This window comes from Schistocerca cancellata, chromosome 2 (assembly GCF_023864275.1).
Source record: "Schistocerca cancellata isolate TAMUIC-IGC-003103 chromosome 2, iqSchCanc2.1, whole genome shotgun sequence".
Classification (NCBI taxonomy): Eukaryota; Metazoa; Arthropoda; class Insecta; order Orthoptera; family Acrididae; genus Schistocerca; species Schistocerca cancellata.
The window spans coordinates 52,741,538-52,759,659 of NC_064627.1; the positions used below are offsets into that span (position 1 = coordinate 52,741,538).

General features: G+C 46.5%; 1 protein-coding gene and 1 non-coding gene across 3 annotated transcripts in view; one reads left to right on the forward strand and one right to left on the reverse strand.

Moving 5' to 3' along the window:
• LOC126161328 (solute carrier organic anion transporter family member 5A1) overlaps nt 1–18,122 on the reverse strand; it is a 547,181-nt gene that overhangs the window by 285,714 nt on the left and 243,345 nt on the right. The gene's annotated exons all lie outside the window — the stretch shown is intronic.
• Trnat-ugu (transfer RNA threonine (anticodon UGU)) lies at nt 15,058–15,131 on the forward strand. Its single transcript has one exon. It is a non-coding gene; the product is annotated as a tRNA-Thr (tRNA).

Here is an 18,122-nt window from a genome sequence, read left to right on the forward strand (position 1 = left end):
AAAAAACGATCTCTGGAGCGACCGTTACTATTTCCGGGTCGTCGTCTGTAGGGAGTTCAGTCGGGATGGGGCTCCAGTGAGGTCTGCACAGCCACTGCTCGCCGACCGCTGGCGACACACGTGCACTGTCCGGCGGAAGCAGACTTGAGCGGGGACGACCGTTGAGTGGTCGTTCGGTCGGTCCGTCGGTCGGTCGCCTCATCAGGCGACGTGTATTTGCTCTTCTGACCGCTTCTGGGCCCCTTCGACTGGTCATCTTGCGGGACTTGGGTTCCTTCCTTGTGCAGAAATGTCGGGTGGCCAATAGGCCGCTGTTACCTCTGCACGGTTGGGGCCGAGCCAGTGTCTCCTCGTCGTCGTGTGTCCGAGTTGCGAACGGACATCAATGGAGTCGCGGGCGCAGCAGCAGTGAGGTCCGGACAGCCACGACTTGCCCGACCGTTGGCGACACACATGACTAGACCGCGGATTTTAGGTAAAAACCTATTTTGTTCCTGAGTTCCTATTTGCATAAAAATTTGTACTTATGCGTTTCATGACTATTTACACTTAATAGCGTTAATTCTATAGGACCTAAAAAAGCCTATTTCGACGTTAGTGCCTATTTTTGCCGATTTCGGCTTTAATATCCTAAAAAGTGCCTATTTCATCATATAAGACAGTGGCTCCAAGTTTTTCCACACTATACGACAGATGGAAAAAAAATATTTTCTGCCCAGAGTGCAGCGAGGTTGCTAGTTGATATCCGCTCATGCTTCATATTTGCCTAACACTTTTGTCTTTTTTTATTTTTTTATATCAGCATCCAAGAAGAAATCGTGGGAAGACTTTGGAAACAGGTTGGAGACTATGGGTCAAGCTGCTGGAAAACCATTCTGGAGTGTAGTTAGCAGTCTTCGAAAGGGAGGTAAGAAGGAAATGGCAAGTATTTTGGACAGGTCAGGAAAAATGCTTGTGAATCCTGTGGATGCCTTGGGCAGATGGAGGGAATATTTTGAGGAGTTGCTGAATGTAGGTGAAAATGCGATCAGTAATGTTTCAGATTTCGAGGTAGAATGGGATAGGAATGATGATGGAAATAGGATCACATTTGAGGAAGTGGAAAAAATGGTCAATAGATTGCAGTGCAATAAAGCGGCTGGGGTGGATGAAATTAAGTCGGAACTCATCAAATACAGTGGAATGTCAGGTCTTAAATGGCTACACAGGACAACTGAAATGGCCTGGGAGTTGGGACAGGTTCCATCAGACTGGACAAAAGCAGTAATCACACCAATCTTTAAACATGGAAACAGAAAATATTGTAACAACTACAGAGGTATCTCTTTAATCAGCGTTGTGGGTAAAATCTTCTCAGGTATTGTTGAAAGGAAAGTGCGAGTATTAGTTGAGGACCAATTGGATGAAAATCAGTGTGGGTTTAGGCCTCTTAGAGGTTGTCAGGACCAGATCTTTAGCTTACGGCAAATAATGGAGAAGTGTTATGAGTGGAACAGGGAATTGTATCTATGCTTTATAGATCTAGAAAAGGCATATGACCGGGTTCCTAGGAGGAAGTTATTGTCTGTTCTACAAGATTATGGAATAGGAGGCAAACTTTTGCAAGCGATTAAAGGTCTTTACATGGATAGTCAGGCAGCAGTTAGAGTTGACGGTAAATTGAGTTCATGGTTCAGAGTAGTTTCAGGAGTAAAACAAGGCTGCAACCTGTCCCCACTGTTGTTCATATTATTTATGGATCATATGTTGAAAACAATAGACTGGCTGGGTGAGATTAAGATATGTGAACACAAAATAAGCAGTGTTGCATATGCGGATGACTTAGTTGTGATGGCAGATTCGATTGAAAGTTTGCAAAGTAATATTTCAGAGCTAGATCAGAAATCTAAGGACTATGGTATGAAGATTAGCATCTCCAAAACGAAAGTAATGTCAGTGAGAAAGAAATATAAACGGATTGAGTGCCAAATAGGAGGAACAAAGGTAGAACAGGTGGACGGTTTCAAGTACTTAGGATGCATATTCTCACAGGATGGCAACATAGTGAAAGAACTGGAAGCGAGGTGTAGCAAAGCTAATGCAGTGAGCGCTCAGCTACGATCTACTCTCTTCTGCAAGAAGGAAGTCAGTACCAAGACTAAGTTATCTGTGCACCGTTCAATCTTTCGACCAACTTTGTTGTATGGGAGCGAAAGCTGGGTGGATTCAGGTTACCTTATCAACAAGGTTGAGGTTACGGGTATGAAAGTAGCTAGGATGATTGCAGGTGCTAGTAGATGGGAACAATGGCAGGAGGGCGTCCACAATGAGGAAATAAAAGAAAAACTGGGAATGAACTCTATAGATGTAGCAGTCAGGGCGAATAGGCTTAGATGGTAGGGTCATGTTGCACGCATGGGAGAAGCAAGGTTACCCAAGAGACTCATGGATTCAGCAGTAGAGGGTAGGAGGAGTCGGGGCAGACCAAGGAGAAGGTACCGGGATTAGGTTAAGAATGATTTTGAAGTAATAGGCTTAACATCAGAAGAGGTACCAATGTTAGCACGGAATAGGGGATCATGGAGGAACTGTATAAGGGTGGCTATGCTCCAGACTGAACGCTGAAAGGCATAATCAGTCTTAAATGATCATGATGATGATTATGATATCGCTATCCCTGTTAATACCAGATACTCTTTATAGGTGTTTTATTATTCATATGTAAAAAATAGATCACGGATCTTTAGGTTAAAATCTATTTCTTTTCCTAAGCTCCAAAACTACTGACAGTCTTGGCCGTAACATTGCAAACCTGATTATTGGCAAGCTAGATCCAGATGCTCCATCCAGGGCTCATTTGATTTACTCAAAACAGCTTGCAAAACCAAACCAACAAACAATAGCACAGTTTGTGAACAATGGGCTTAAGGTGCTATACCCAAACGGAGTGGATGAGAATAAGGTGTTTCTGGCCGTCACTGATGCTGCTGCATATATGATAGCAGCGTTTCAACTATTAAAAGTATTCTACCCATTGATGCTGCACGTAACTTGTGTAGTGCATGGGATCAACCGCATAGCAGAGCAAGTAAGGCTACAATTTCCTAAAGTAAATAAAGCAATATCTGTGGTAAAGAAAATTTTTGTTAAGGCACCATCAAGAATACAGGCATTCGAAGAACAGCTTCCAGTTGTACCATTGCCGCCAGAGCCTGTTGTCACCCGCTGGGGCACGTGGCTGATAGCAGCAGAATACTATAGTACGCATCTCTCAGCTGTCCAGAAGGTGGTTGAAAATATACCGGAGGATGCTGCATGCGTAACTGCAGCAATGGAGTTACTCAAAGATTCTTCTTTAAAACGGGACTTATCTTACATTAGGACACACTACACATTTATGGCAAGAATAATTTCAAAATTAGAAGGCTCAGGGAGACCTATCTACGACAATATTTCTTTGCTTGAAGAAGTCAAAATGAAAATTAATGAAGCTCAAGGTGAGGTAGGGGTAAAAGTACGGGCAAAAACGCAAACGGTTTTGCAGAACACTGGCCTGAAGGAGTTGTGTGCAGCTGCCGACATACTTAGTGGAAAATCCAGCACTCCTGACTGCAGCATTCCTGTCCAATATGTGCCGAAAATGAAGTACGCCCCTTGTCACAACTGTTGATGTAGAACGTTCTTTTTCAGCGTATGAATTGATTCTGACTGACAAGCGCCACAGTTTTTCGCTAGAAAACCTAGAAAAGATTTTGGATATTTATTGTGAAGCCAACTATGGTCAGAATATGTGAAACTACGAATGCACTAATTAAACCATTGCCACATCTTTTTTACGGAGATCTTTATCTTGCAGGAGCTCAAAAATATTTGGAGTTATGTTCAACATTAATGTTGTAGACTGCTGTGCTCTGTAACTGTGTAAATATTCATTCTCCTTGTTTTAATGACTAATAAGATGTTCATGCTGTGAACACTGTATTTTAATTTTTTTTTCTCTGCATCATTTTTATTAGAGCCTATTTTAGGCTTTATATAGCCCAAATGGACTACTGAAGGAGCCTATTTTAGGTGCCTAAAACACACTTTTTTACCACCAAAAAATCCGTGGTCTACACATGACTTGAGTGCGGACGATTTCGGTTGGTCGGTCGGTCGGTCGTCTCATCGGATGACGTGTGTTTGGTCACCGACCGCATCTGGGTTCTCTCTCTCTCTCTCTCTCTCTCTCTCCCCCCCTTCTGTGTGTGTGTGTGTGTGTGTGTGTGTGTGTGTGTGTGTGTGTGTGTGTGTGTGTGTGTCGACTTGTGATTCGTGCTTCTTGTTACACAGTCGCTGGTTTTACAGGGTGTTTCAAAAATGACCGGTATATTTGAAACGGCAATAAAAACTAAATGAGCAGCGATAGAAATACACCGTTTGTTGCAATATGCTTGGGACAACAGTACATTTTCAGGCAGACAAACTTTCGAAATTACAGTAGTTACAATATTCAAAAACAGATGGCGCTGCGGTCTGGGAAACTCTATAGTACGATATTTTCCACATATCCACCATGCCTAGCAATAATATGGCGTAGTCTCTGAATGAAATTACCCGAAACCTTTGACAACGTGTCTGGCGGAATGGCTTCACATGCAGATGAGATGTACTGCTTCAGCTGTTCAATTGTTTCTGGATTCTGGCGGTACACCTGGTCTTTCAAGTGTCCCCACAGAAAGAAGTCACAGGGGTTCGTGTCTGGCGAATAGGGAGGCCAATCCACGCCGCCTCCTGTATGTTTCGGATAGCCCAAAGCAATCACACGATCATCGAAATATTCATTCAGGAAATTAAAGACGTCGGCCGTGCGATGTGGCCGGGCACCATCTTGCATAAACCACGAGCTGTTCGCAGTGTCGTCTAAGGCAGTTTGTACCGCCACAAATTCACGAAGAATGTCCAGATAGCGTGATGCAGTACTCGTTTCGGATCTGAAAAATGGGCCAATGATTCCTCTGGAAGAAATGGCGGCCCAGACCAGTACTTTTTGAGGATGCAGGGACGATGGGACTGCAACATGGGGCTTTTCGGTTCCCCATATGCGCCAGTTGTGTTTATTGACGAAGCCGTCCAGGTAAAAATAAGCTTCGTCAGTAAACCAAATGCTGCCCACATGCATATCGCCGTCATCAATCCTGTGCACTATATCGTTAGCGAATGTCTCTCGTGCAGCAATGGTAGCGGCGCTGAGGGGTTGCCGCGTTTGAATTTTGTACGGATAGAGGTGTAAACTCTGGCGCATGAGACGATACGTGGACGTTGGCGTCATTTGGACCGCAGCTGCAACACGGCGAACGGAAACCCGAGGCCGCTGTCGGATCACCTGCTGCACTAGCTGCGCGTTGCCCTCTGCGGTTGCCGTACGCGGTCGCCCTACCTTTCCAGCACGTTCATCCGTCACGTTCCCAGTCCGTTGAAATTTTTCAAACAGATCCTTTATTGTATCGCTTTTCGGTCCTTTGGTTACATTAAACCTCCGTTGAAAACTTCGTCTTGTTGCAACAACACTGTGTTCTAGGCGGTGGAATTCCAACACCAGAAAAATCCTCTGTTCTAAGGAATAAACCATGTTGTCCACAGCGCACTTGCACGTTGTGAACAGCACACGGTTACAGCAGAAAGACGACGTACAGAATGGCGCACCCACAGACTGCGTTGTCTTCTATATCTTTCACATCACATGCAGCGCCATCTGTTGTTGAAAATTGTAACTACTGTAATTTCGAAAGTTTGTCCGCCTGAAAATGTACTGTTGTCCCAAGCATATTGCAACAAACGCTGTATTTCTATCGCTGCTCGTTTAGTTTTTATTGCCGTTTCAAATATACCGGTCATTTTTGAAACACCCCGTAGTATTGTTCGAGTTGTTTGCGCAAGTGTTTACGTGGAACTGTGTGTAACTCCTGTGATTTCCACTGGGCAGATGAATGCTGGTTGGCTGGGTTGTTTGCGGGAGGAGACGAGACAGCGAGGTCATCGGTCTCATCGGATTAGGGAAGGATGGGGAAGGAAGACGGCCGTGCCCTTTCAAAGGAACCATCCCGGCATTTGCCAGGAGCGATTCACGGAAAGCACGGAAAACACAAATCAGGATGGCCAGACGCGGGACTGAACCGCCGTCCTCCCGAATGCGAGTCCAGCGTGCTAGGCGCTGCGCCACCTCGCTCGGTACACGAATGCTGTCTGCGTACTGGAGCAGGCAGTCGGTCGGTTGCGACAGAGCAGCGAGTGTGTGTTTCCTCGCTGTGTTGATGCTGGCCGCCACGGCGTCTAGTTCGACAGCCTTTGTGTTTGTTCACATTTTTGAGTGGTTACTGTGCCTTGGCTGTATTTAGACGCCAATAATTGAAGCCGTTGGTCGGCTGAAGGGAATTGATTAGGTTGTTGGTTGGTCCTTCAGCCGACCCTAGGTCGTGTTCCCATCCGATTATTGAGTATTACGCTTGGCTAAACTTACGTTAGAGTTACCTCCCCAGGCCGACCCCTGGAACACTTCTAACAAGGGAACCTCCCCATCGCACCCCCCTCAGATTTAGTTATAAGTTGGCACAGTGGATAGGTCTTGAGAAACTGAACACAGATCAATCGAGAAAACAGGGAGAAGTTGTGTGGAACTATGAAAAAACTAAGCAAAATATAGAAACTGAGTAGTCCATGCGCAAGATATGCAACATCAAGGAAGGTGCGAATCCGGGAACGCCGTGGTTCCGTGGTTAGCGTGAGCGACTGCAAAAGGAGAGGTCCATGGTTCAAGTCCTCCATTGTGTGAAAACTTTAATTTTTGTATAATCAACTTCGCTCTCCAAAGTTCCAGGACATGTTCAGATTTGCTTGGACATATGCAGGATTTGACGGTCTACACACGGAAAAATTTGAAAACGTTAAAAACATATGTTTTGACAGAGCACAGGGAAAACCGTGCGACTGTGAAACTGTTGCATTCATTTGTTGCAGTTTATGTGACACTCTTATGTTTTCATCACTTTTTTGGGAGTGATTATCACATCCACAAGAAATCCTAAATCGGGCAAGGTAGAAGAATCTTTTTACCCATTCGCCAGGTATGCAAGTTAGGTGGGTCGACAACATATTCCTGTCATGTGACGCACATGCCGTCATCAGTGTCGTATAGAATGTATCAGACGTGTTTTCCTGTGGAGCAATCTGTTGACCTATGACCTTGCGATCAAATGTTTACGGTTCCGATTGGACAGGCACGTCCTTTCGTCTACTAATCGCACGGTTTTGCGGTGCGGTCGCAAAACACAGACACTGAACTTATTACAGTGAACAGAGACGTCAATGAACGAACGGACGGATCATAACTTTGCGAAAATAAAGAAAATAAATATTTCACTTGAGGGAAGACTTGAACCAAGGACTTTTTTTTAAATCTAATTTTGTTCGTTTTCGTTCGTTGTATCTGCTCTGGGCGGACGTGGAAAGACACCCGTTTCAGTTCGTTGTTGATCCATTAACTCAGTTTTTTTTATTACAGAGGGCAGCTAGCCCTCTGACCGAACACGCTGAGCTACCGTGGCGGCGTCTCTCGTTCCGTAGCTGCTCACGCTAACCACGGGACCACGGCGCTCCTGCGCTTAAAATGTCCTTGATGTCGCCTATTGTGGACATGGACTACTCAGTTTGTATATTTTGCTTATTTTTTTCATAGTTCCACACAACTTCTTCCTGTTTTCTCGACTGATCTGTGTTCAGTTTTTCAAGGCTTATCCACTGTGCCATCTTATAATTAAATCCGAGGGGGGTGCGATGTGGAGGTTCCCTTGTAAGCACCATTGTCCTGTTGTTTGTGATTGTGATTTTATTTGGTCGCAAGTACAGCGCCAGGCCTTCAGCCGTGTATTAATTTGGTCTGTTCCTACGTTCAGTATATGGCCTTCAGCCGAACCTTATGTGAAGTATTTTAAGATTAGGCCTTCAGCCGTGTCTTATTTAAAATTCTTGTTTGCTCTGTATTTAGGCCTTCAGTCGCGTTTGTTTTAAAATTTGTGGCTTTCAGCCGTAATGTGTAAATGCTTATCTTAAGGTTTGCCTTTAACTATTTTGAATAATTGTTTGGACCTTTAGCCGTGGAGATATTTCAAGTTTTTTTTCAAGATGGCTTTCTGTTGTACTGTGTAAATGGTTGTCTTTAAAGGTTGCCTTTTATTATTTTGAAATATTATTGGGCCTTCAGCCCGAGGAATTATTTCAAATTTTCCTTAATGTGGCTTTCAGCGGAAATTTGCAAATGCATGCCTTTTAAAGAATTTCGTTTGGTCATCTGGAATGTTATTTGGGCCTTCATCCGAGAAGATATTGTAATTTAACTTAATTAAGGCCTTCAGCCGTTCGTCTAAATCCTTGTGTTTTAAAATGAATTATTTAAACCCTCAGCCGTGAATTGATCCTTGTTGTTTTAAAGAGGAATGTGTTTGTGCTTAACTAACAGCAACTGGTCTTCCCCCTTTCCGCAACCTGACCCGCTCTGCCCAGAGAAATCAGATTTCAGGCGTATGTAACATTTCTTCCGAGTTTATGAGGTGACGGGTGAAGTGGTAACCGAACGACTATTCAAAATAATTTGTGGAGTCTACGAGACTTAAGATAAACCATCAGACTGTCGGGGAGGAATTACCCACGGATTCCCGAAGACAGAACGGGCAGCTTAACAGCTCATGCAACCACGTTGCCGACAAGAATGATGTACAGAATTGTGGGAAAACGAAACACGAGTATGTTAGACGGCAGACCAGCTACGCTTTAGGGAAGGTAAAGGCACCAGAAAGTCACTTTTCACGATGAAAACTAGACAAGTTCATGCCATTTCTAAAATGTACAATGGTGCAACACGCTCGAAAATCTAAGGAAGATAGGTGTGAGCTACAGGGGAAGACAGATAACACATGACAGCTATAAGGAGCAGGAAGGAACAATAAGAATGGAAGACCAGGGACGAAGTGCTCAGATTAAAAAGGGTGTGAGACAGGGATGGAGTACTTTGTCCTTATTCTTGTATGGAAAAGAAGAAATGAATGGAGCAATGGCAGAAATACGAGGGTCGGAACTTAAATAGTGGCAACTATTTATTCACAACCGATACAAAAGAGTTACATGTTTGCACCTGTTCAACAGAACAGGCTCTGTTAACGTTATACTACACCTTCCACATCGCTGGCAACGGGTCTATACAACGCTGGTGACTAGTTTGGAGCACAGTAACAGGTGCAAACATGAAACTCTTTTGTATCGGTTGTGAATAAATAGTTACCACTATTTAAGTTCAAACCGACGTAAAAGAAACGTTCAGGGGTGGTGGTAAAACTCAGGGTGAAAGGATTTCAATGAGAATATTCGTTGATGAATTGCAGGAATTCTGCTACCTTGGCAGAAAAATAACATATGACGGTAGAAGCAAGGAGGAGATAAAAACCAAAACAGCACGGGCAAAAAGGGAATTCATGGCCAAAAAAAATCGTTCAAATGGCTCTGAGCACTATGGGACTTAACATCTGAGGTCATCAGTCCCCTAGAGCATAGAACTACTTAAACCTTACTAACCTAAGGACATCACACCCATCCATGTCCGAGGCAGGATTCGAACCTGCGACCGTAGCGGTCACACGGTTCCAGACTGAAGCGCCTAGAACCGCTCGGCCACACCGGCCGGCGGCCAAAAAAAAAGTCGACTAACACGAAACATTGGCCTTATAATTTGAGAAAAACGTTTGGATCACAGTACCGTACTGAAGTGAATGATGGACAAGGGAGAGGGGATAGGAGGGAGGTGGGGGGGGGGGGGGGGGCGTGGAAGATAGGAAAAAGAGAACCGAAGCTTTTAAGGTTGGTTGGTTGGTTTGGGGGAAGAGACCAAACAGCGAGGTCATCGGTCTCGTCGGATTAGGGAAGGACGGAGAAGGAAGTCGGCCGTGCCCTTTCAAAGGAACCATCCCGGCATTTGCCTGGAGTGACTTAGGGAAATCACGGAAAACCTAAATCAGGATGGCCGGACGCGGGATTGAACCGTCGTCCTCCCGAATGCGAGTCCAGTGTGCTAGCCACTGCGCCACCTCGCTCGGTGAAGCTTTTAAGGTGTGGTTATAAGGAACGACGCTGAGAATTAGGTGGACTGATAAAAATGAGAAGGTTCTCTCAACAGAATCGGTGAGTAAATAAATCTTTGGGAAATACTGAGAAGAAGAAGGGACAGGGGGAGAGGGCAGGCCTTCTGTTTGCACTCTTGTACTGAAGTACCACTGGGCTGTGCCCGTCTGACTTCTAAGAATGCGCTAGGGGGTCCATGAAGATGGTGGTTTAGTTTGTGTGCGTGTTTTTGAGTAAATGTTTGTTTTGTGTGTGTGTTTGTGTGTTTTAAAGGTCCCTAAAGTGGCGCGTAAGGGTTAGTTTAGGTCTCTTATGTTGAAGGTCTGGATGTCCGCAGCCTAAATTTCGAATGAGGTGATGGGGCGATGTTTGTGTCCTCTCATAAAGTTTGGCAGATTTTTCCTTTATGAGTGAACAGATGGTGGGGTGTTCTAAGAAATCTCTGATTTGTGTGTTGCGGACGTATCAGTCAGCCACCTGTGATTACCCGGAAGGTTTTATTTTGTAGCCGTTGTAGTCTTGAAAGTGAGGTGTCTGACGCCATTGACCACACTTCCGAACCATACAAGATGGCCGGAAGCATGAGTCGGCGCATTTCAAGGTGAGTCCTTCACCCTTCAGAAGAGGGTATAGTTGGGACAGGAGCGCGCACCCCTTGATTGCCGCTTTCTTTATGTGTTGTCTCCATGTGAGGCGGTTGTCGATCTCCATCCCGAGGTAGGTGATACAATTTCGCCAATTGTTAGTTGTTGGTCTGGGAGTTTTAGCCTGGTTGTGAAGTATATGGCCTGGGTTTTACTCAGATTGATTTTAATTTTCCATAAATTGCACCACTGCGTTATGGAGTCGAGGTGGGCTTGCAGCTTTCGTCGTATGAAGTCAAGGTTGCGGCTACTCCTGTAGATGGCAGTGTCATCGGCGTAGAGAGCGATCTCTCCGCCAACCTGCTTCGGTATGTCGTTCGTGTAAATGGAGTATAGGACGGGACCTAAAACCGAACCTTGCGGAACTCCGGCCGCAATCTGGCTCCATCCTGTCCCATTTCTTACGAAGAAGTGACGCTCCGCAAGAAATGAGTCAATGATCTTTATTATATGTTCTGGGCACCCAATGTGATCTAGTTTGAATATTAGGCCATCGTGCCAGACGCGGTCGAATGCTTTCTCTATATCCAGGAATACTGCTCCTGTGGATTGTCTCTTTGCTCTGGCCAGACAAGCGTGCTCAACCAAGCGCAGGCATTGTTGGACTGTGGAGTGCTCAGCGCGGAATCCAAACTGTTCAGGCAACAGGATGTTGTTGTCAGTAAGGAATTGCTGGAGGGTTGTGAGTATTAGCAGCTCAAGGATTTTATTGATGCCAGTGAGTAAGGAAATAGGTCTGTAACTTTCCGGTAGGAGAAGATTTTTGTTAGGTTTGGGGACGGTGATTACCTTAGCAGTTTTCCACGCTGAGGGGAAGTAGGTGAGGGCATGTGTTAATCCGTAGACTTCGAAGTTACTTGAGGGAGCTGTAGAGGTTAAGTAGTGTAGGGAGAAGACTGAGATGGGACTGTAATAGTGGCCGTACGGTGCAGGAACTACTCTGAGATGAAGACGTTGGAATTACTGGTGGGCTGCAGCAATCCAATCACGTGTTTGATGACATAAAGCAAAACAAAAATTGCAGAAACTCAAAGGTAATACAATCGAATCATATAACATTCTGGATCACATACAACTTAACGTAGCTATTTGGAGAGCAAGCGGCATCTGAGTGATGGTTAAACTTCATAATACACTTCTGGAAATGGAAAAAAGAACACATTGACACCGGTGTGTCAGACCCACCATACTTGCTCCGGACACTGCGAGAGGGCTGTACAAGCAATGATCACACGCACGGCACAGCGGACACACCAGGAACCGCGGTGTTGGCCGTCGAATGGCGCTAGCTGCGCAGCATTTGTGCACCGCCGCCGTCAGTGTCAGCCAGTTTGCCGTGGCATACGGAGCTCCATCGCAGTCTTTAACACTGGTAGCATGCCGCGACAGCGTGGACGTGAACCGTATGTGCAGTTGACGGACTTTGAGCGAGGGCGTATAGTGGGCATGCGGGAGGCCGGGTGGACGTACCGCCGAATTGCTCAACACGTGGGGCGTGAGGTCTCCACAGTACATCGATGTTGTCGCCAGTGGTCGGCGGAAGGTGCACGTGCCCGTCGACCTGGGACCGGACCGCAGCGACGCACGGATGCACGCCAAGACCGTAGGATCCTACGCAGTGCCGTAGGGGACCGCACCGCCACTTCCCAGCAAATTAGGGACACTGTTGCTCCTGGGGTATCGGCGAGGACCATTCGCAACCGTCTCCATGAAGCTGGGCTACGGTCCCGCACACCGTTAGGCCGTCTTCCGCTCACGCCCCAACATCGTGCAGCCCGCCTCCAGTGGTGTCGCGACAGGCGTGAATGGAGGGACGAATGGAGACGTGTCGTCTTCAGCGATGAGAGTCGCTTCTGCCTTGGTGCCAATGATGGTCGTATGCGTGTTTGGCGCCGTGCAGGTGAGCGCCACAATCAGGACTGCATACGACCGAGGCACACAGGGCCAACACCCGGCATCATGGTGTGGGGAGCGATCTCCTACACTGGCCGTACACCACTGGTGATCGTCGAGGGGACACTGAATAGTGCACGGTACATCCAAACCGTCATCGAACCCATCGTTCTACCATTCCTAGACCAGAAAGGGAACTTGCTGTTCCAACAGGACAATGCACGTCCGCATGTATCCCGTGCCACCCAACGTGCTCTAGAAGGTGTAAGTCAACTACCCTGGCCAGCAAGATCTCCGAATCTGTCCCCCATTGAGGATGTTTGGGACTGGATGAAGCGTCGTCTCACGTGGTCTGCACGTCCAGCACGAACGCTGGTCCAACTGAGGCGCCAGGTGGAAATGGCATGGCAAGCCGTTCCACAGGACTACATCCAGCATCTCTACGATCGTCTCCATGGGAGAATAGCAGCCTGCATTGCTGCGAAAGGTGGATATACACTGTACTAGTGCCGACATTGTGCATGCTCTGTTGCCTGTGTCTATGTGCCTGTGGTTCTGTCAGTGTGATCATGTGACGTATCTGACCCCAGGAATGTGTCAATAAAGTTTCCCCTTCCTGGGACAATGAATTCACGGTGTTCTTATTTCAATTTCCAGGAGTGTATTTCTACAACGCTACAATTATTACCAAAAAGAGGGCACGAAAAACCAATTTAGAAAGGAACTACTACGACACTAATTCCTTTACAGATGCAATGGATTGGAAGATCAGTTGAACGGAATCGATAATGCAGTTGAACGGAATGGATAATGTCTTCGAAAGATATAAGATGCAAATCAACAGAAGTACAATTACGCTATCGAAATGTAGTCGTATTAGGCGATGCTGAGATAGAGATAACTAGAAAAGTAGTGGATGGTTTTGTTATTTGGGCAGCCTAATAACTGATGATGTTTGAATGAGAGCGTATGTAAAATGCAGACTAGCAAAGCAAAAATTTGCCGCCGTCGAATATGAATTTATGCGCTACAACATTTTTTCCGAAGTTTTGTGTCTGAAATGGAGCACTTTCCAGAAAACAAAAGGGGGCGAGGATCAGTTCAGCAAGTAATTTTTTTTTTTTTCAGGGAAAAATATGAATTTAAGGGAAGACAATGAGACCAGGATAGGAAACATGGACAGTTATGTTCCACGACTCTTTGCACTTTGTCGCTCCAATTAATCGCGTTCTGTCTATCTTCATCTCACATCCCATTCACCAGTTGGTGAGGAAAGTCGTAACGAAAAAAGCAATACGCGCTGTTCATTATCGAGATACCTTGCATATATCCCGTTCATATATGCGCCATCTGAGTGGAACATCTTCGTCGCTTCGATGAGCTCCACATAATTACTGACGAGCCAGCGCACTTTCCGCTTATCCACTTTTGAAACAATCTCGCGTAGCAGGAAGGAGCAAGACCGTTAACTTTGACGAAGGCCTCTTTTATCTCTTGGCCGTGTATACGAGGGACGTATAGCGGCAACTGTATCACTTCCGTAATATCAAGGTTACACGGAACAGCCCAAGTTGTTGTACGCCTTCGTGAACGAGGTCGTGTGGTGACGCAGTGCCTCTGAACCTGAAGGTAGGCGGCAGCTCGGATGCCCGTAGTTGGGGGAGCTGGAGCTCGGCCCATTGTGTGTGTGTGTGTGTGTGTGTGTAAAGAAGGAGATGGAGATATACAGTTACTGGTGGACCGATGAGTCACTTGACACAGTGGATAAACAGATCAAAATGAGCACGACGCGTCACGAATAAGCTCACGCAGTAAAATGAAAACGATATTTTCAGCAGCATTCCGCTATACGATTTACGAAACTCTCTCGACCAAAGTCAACTACTGTCGTGTTCTGAAGAAAACAGGAAAAAAAATCAGAACACCTTGAACGACTACAAGTGGCACTAAGTACCATGGGACCTAACTTCTGAGGTCATCAGTCCCCTAGAACTTAGAACTACTTAAACCTAACTAACCTAAGGACATCACACACATCCGTGCCCGAGGCAGGATTCGAACCTGCGACCGTAGCAGCCGCGAGGTTTCGGACTAAAGTGCCTAGAACCGCTCGCCCACCGCGGCCGGCTGAACGACAACAGATAGGATGTTCATATTCACAGGACAGGTATATTAAATGAAATGATAATTAAATGGACACCCTAGCTGCAAACAGGCGTTGCTGCGCTTCATTGGGAACATGTTGAAAATGTGTGCCCCGACCGGGACTCGAATGGATATGATGGGCAAACATCTATTAAGCGCACTACGATGTAGTGGTGTGGACATGTCGGGAATGTGGATCTCACGGGGAGCGTGCAAGGGATAAGTCCCTACAGTCGCGCTATCCTGTGTGTCCTCGGTGGCTCAGATGGATAGAGCGTCTGCCATGTAAGCAGGAGATCCCGGGTTCGAGTCCCGGTCGGGGCACACATTTTCAACATGTCCCCAATGAAGCACATCAACGCCTGTTTGCAGCTAGGGTGTCCATTTAATTATCATTTCATTTCTAGCAAAGCTGCATGGTCATCCACGGTAACTGTTCTTTCGGGAACAGATACTACCGTCATATACAGGTATATTAGCATGTTTTGCAGAAATGATTAGCATTTGAACCATGTCGTCCCGCGGGTTCAAGGTCAACATCGATATCGCGGTGCAACGCCACCCGCAGATGAAACGTGAATGCGGCTCTCGTTGTCACTGTGAAACGAAGGTAATGGAATCGGCGTGAGCTGAGCCCACGTGCAGGATACCTCGCAGACGCATGCGCGAACCGTACCGTCAAGACAGTGAGTTTGAAAGAGGACGCATTATTGGCCTGAGAGACTGTGATGCATTTGTCCGGGAAACTGCTGCTCTGGAGGGACGAAGTGTTTCGGCAATACAAGGGGTGTGTGCAGAATGCTTCACGGAAGGCCGTAGAACACGACTAGATGGATCATGTCGCACCACCAAGACCACCTCCTGAGAAGATTGACACCACATCCGAATGGCATTGCAGGACAGATTTGCGTCCTCCCCGGCTCTAGTGGAACAGTGGAACACATCGTACACTATACGTCGCCATTTACGAGGTGCATTCAAGTTCTAAGGCCTCCGATTTTTTTTCTCCGGACTGGAAAGAGATAGAAACATGCGCATTGTTTTAAAATGAGGCCGCGTTCATTGTCAATACGTCCCAGAGATGGCAGCACCGTACGGCAGATGGAATTTTACCGCCAGCGGCGAGAATGAGAACTGTTTTAAATACTTAAAATGGCGACGTTTTCCTTACTTGAACAGCGTGCAATCATTCGTTTTCTGAATTTGCGTGGTGTGAAACCAATTGACATTCATCGACAGTTGAAGGAGACATGTGGTGACGGAGTTATGGATGTGTCGAAAGTGCGTTCGTGGATGCGACAGTTTAATGAAGGCAGAACATCGTGTGACAACAAACCGAAACAACCTCGGGCCCGCACAAGCCGGTCTGACGACATGATCGAGAAAGTGGAGAGAATTGTTTTGGGGGATCGCCGAATGACTGTTGAACAGATCGCCTCTCCAGAGTTGGCATTTCTATGGGTTCTGTGCACACAATCCTGCATGACTACCTGAAAATGCGAAAAGTGTCATCCAGGTGGGTGCCACGAATGCTGACGGACGACCACATGGCTGCCCGTGTGGCATGTTGCCGAGCAATGTTGACGCGCAACGACAGCATGAATGGGACTTTCTTTTTGTCGGTTGTGACAATGGATGGGACGTGGATGCCATTTTTCAATCCAGAAAAAAAGCGCCAGTCAGCTCAATGGAAGTACACAGATTCACCGCCACCAAAAAAATTTCGGGTAACCGCCAGTGCTGAAAAAATGATGGTGTCCATGTTCTGGGACAGCGAGGGCGTAATCCTTACCCATTGCGTTCCAAAGGGCACTACGGTAACAGGTGCATCCTACGAAAATGTTTTGAAGAACAAATTCCTTCCTGCACTGCAACAAAAACGTCCGGGAAGGGCTGCGCGTGTGCTGTTTCACCAAGACAACGCACCCGCACATCGAGCTAACGTTACGCAACAGTTTCTTCGTGATGACAACTTTGAAGTGATTCCTCATGCTACCTACTCACCTGACCTGGCTCCTAGTGACTTTTGGCTTTTTCCAACAATGAAAGACACTCTCCGTGGCCGCACATTCACCAGCCGTGCTGCTATTGCCTCATCGATTTTCCAGTGGTCAAGACAGACTCCTAAAGAAGCCTTCGCCGCTGCCATGGAATCATGGCGTCACCGTTGTGAAAAATGTGTACGTCTGCAGGGCGATTACGCCGAGAAGTAACGCCAGTTTCATCGATTTCGGGTGAGTAGTTAATTAGAAAAAAAATCGGAGGCCTGAGAACTTGAATGCACCTCGTATTACGGCATGGGTTGTGTGCGCATCGTCCACTTCTCCGCCTACCTTTGACGAATGTCCAGAAACATCCTAGACGGCAATGTCGTGTGGAACGACGTCACTGGGGACAGGAATGGCATCAGATAGTGTTTGCGGACAAACCCAGCTGTCTGTCTGAAAATAATGGCCGCATTTTGGTTCACCGCAGACAGAGGGAACGCCATCAAAGTGACTGCATTCTCACGAGACATACAGCGCCAACTCAAGGCCTTATGGCGTGGGGGTGCTATTAGCTACAACCACAAATCACAGTTGGTGCGTATCCAGAGCACAGTGACCATTGTGACCTAAGTGAAGACATCCTGCGATGTATAGCCATATCCTTTCTGCACAACACCCCAGACGACGTTTTTCAGCAGGACAATGCACAACCACATGTTGCTGCACGAACACGTGCCTCCTTGCTGTCTTTTGCCCTGGCCCGCGAGGTCACCAGACTTGTCTCCAATCGAAAATGTGTGGGATGGACGGTGAAAGGACTGGTGCAGCGCTACGAAACAATGTCAACAACTACAAGCCCTATGTCTGTCCTAAGGTCTCGTACCGCGCCCCACTGCTCCATTCACGCGCAGGCATTCAAAATCTAAAGAGGATGTCCTCGCTCAGTCTCTGTTCCTCGCGAAGTGAACCTCGGCCGTTTTTCAACGACACTGATAGCGTGGCCTGGATCGCGAAACATTCATAGGTCGAGTCGATAACCTCCGTATCAGTTTTAACAAGAGAACTCCGAAGCTGGCGCAGTATCCGTTCCAACTTCTACAAATCATTGGTAATTTACGGACTCGATTCTGAAACAGGCAATAAAGCAATAGATCTGTGAAATTCTCTATCGCACTACGATTAATGCTCTCAACAGCTGTTGCTCAGCAAGGTTACACAATAACTTCGAAGGCAAAGACAGTGTAAGCTAAAATCGCGTTTTCTTAAAATACTAATGGCACAGGGGCCCGGATACAACACTTTTCACATATATCGGCAATTTGTAATA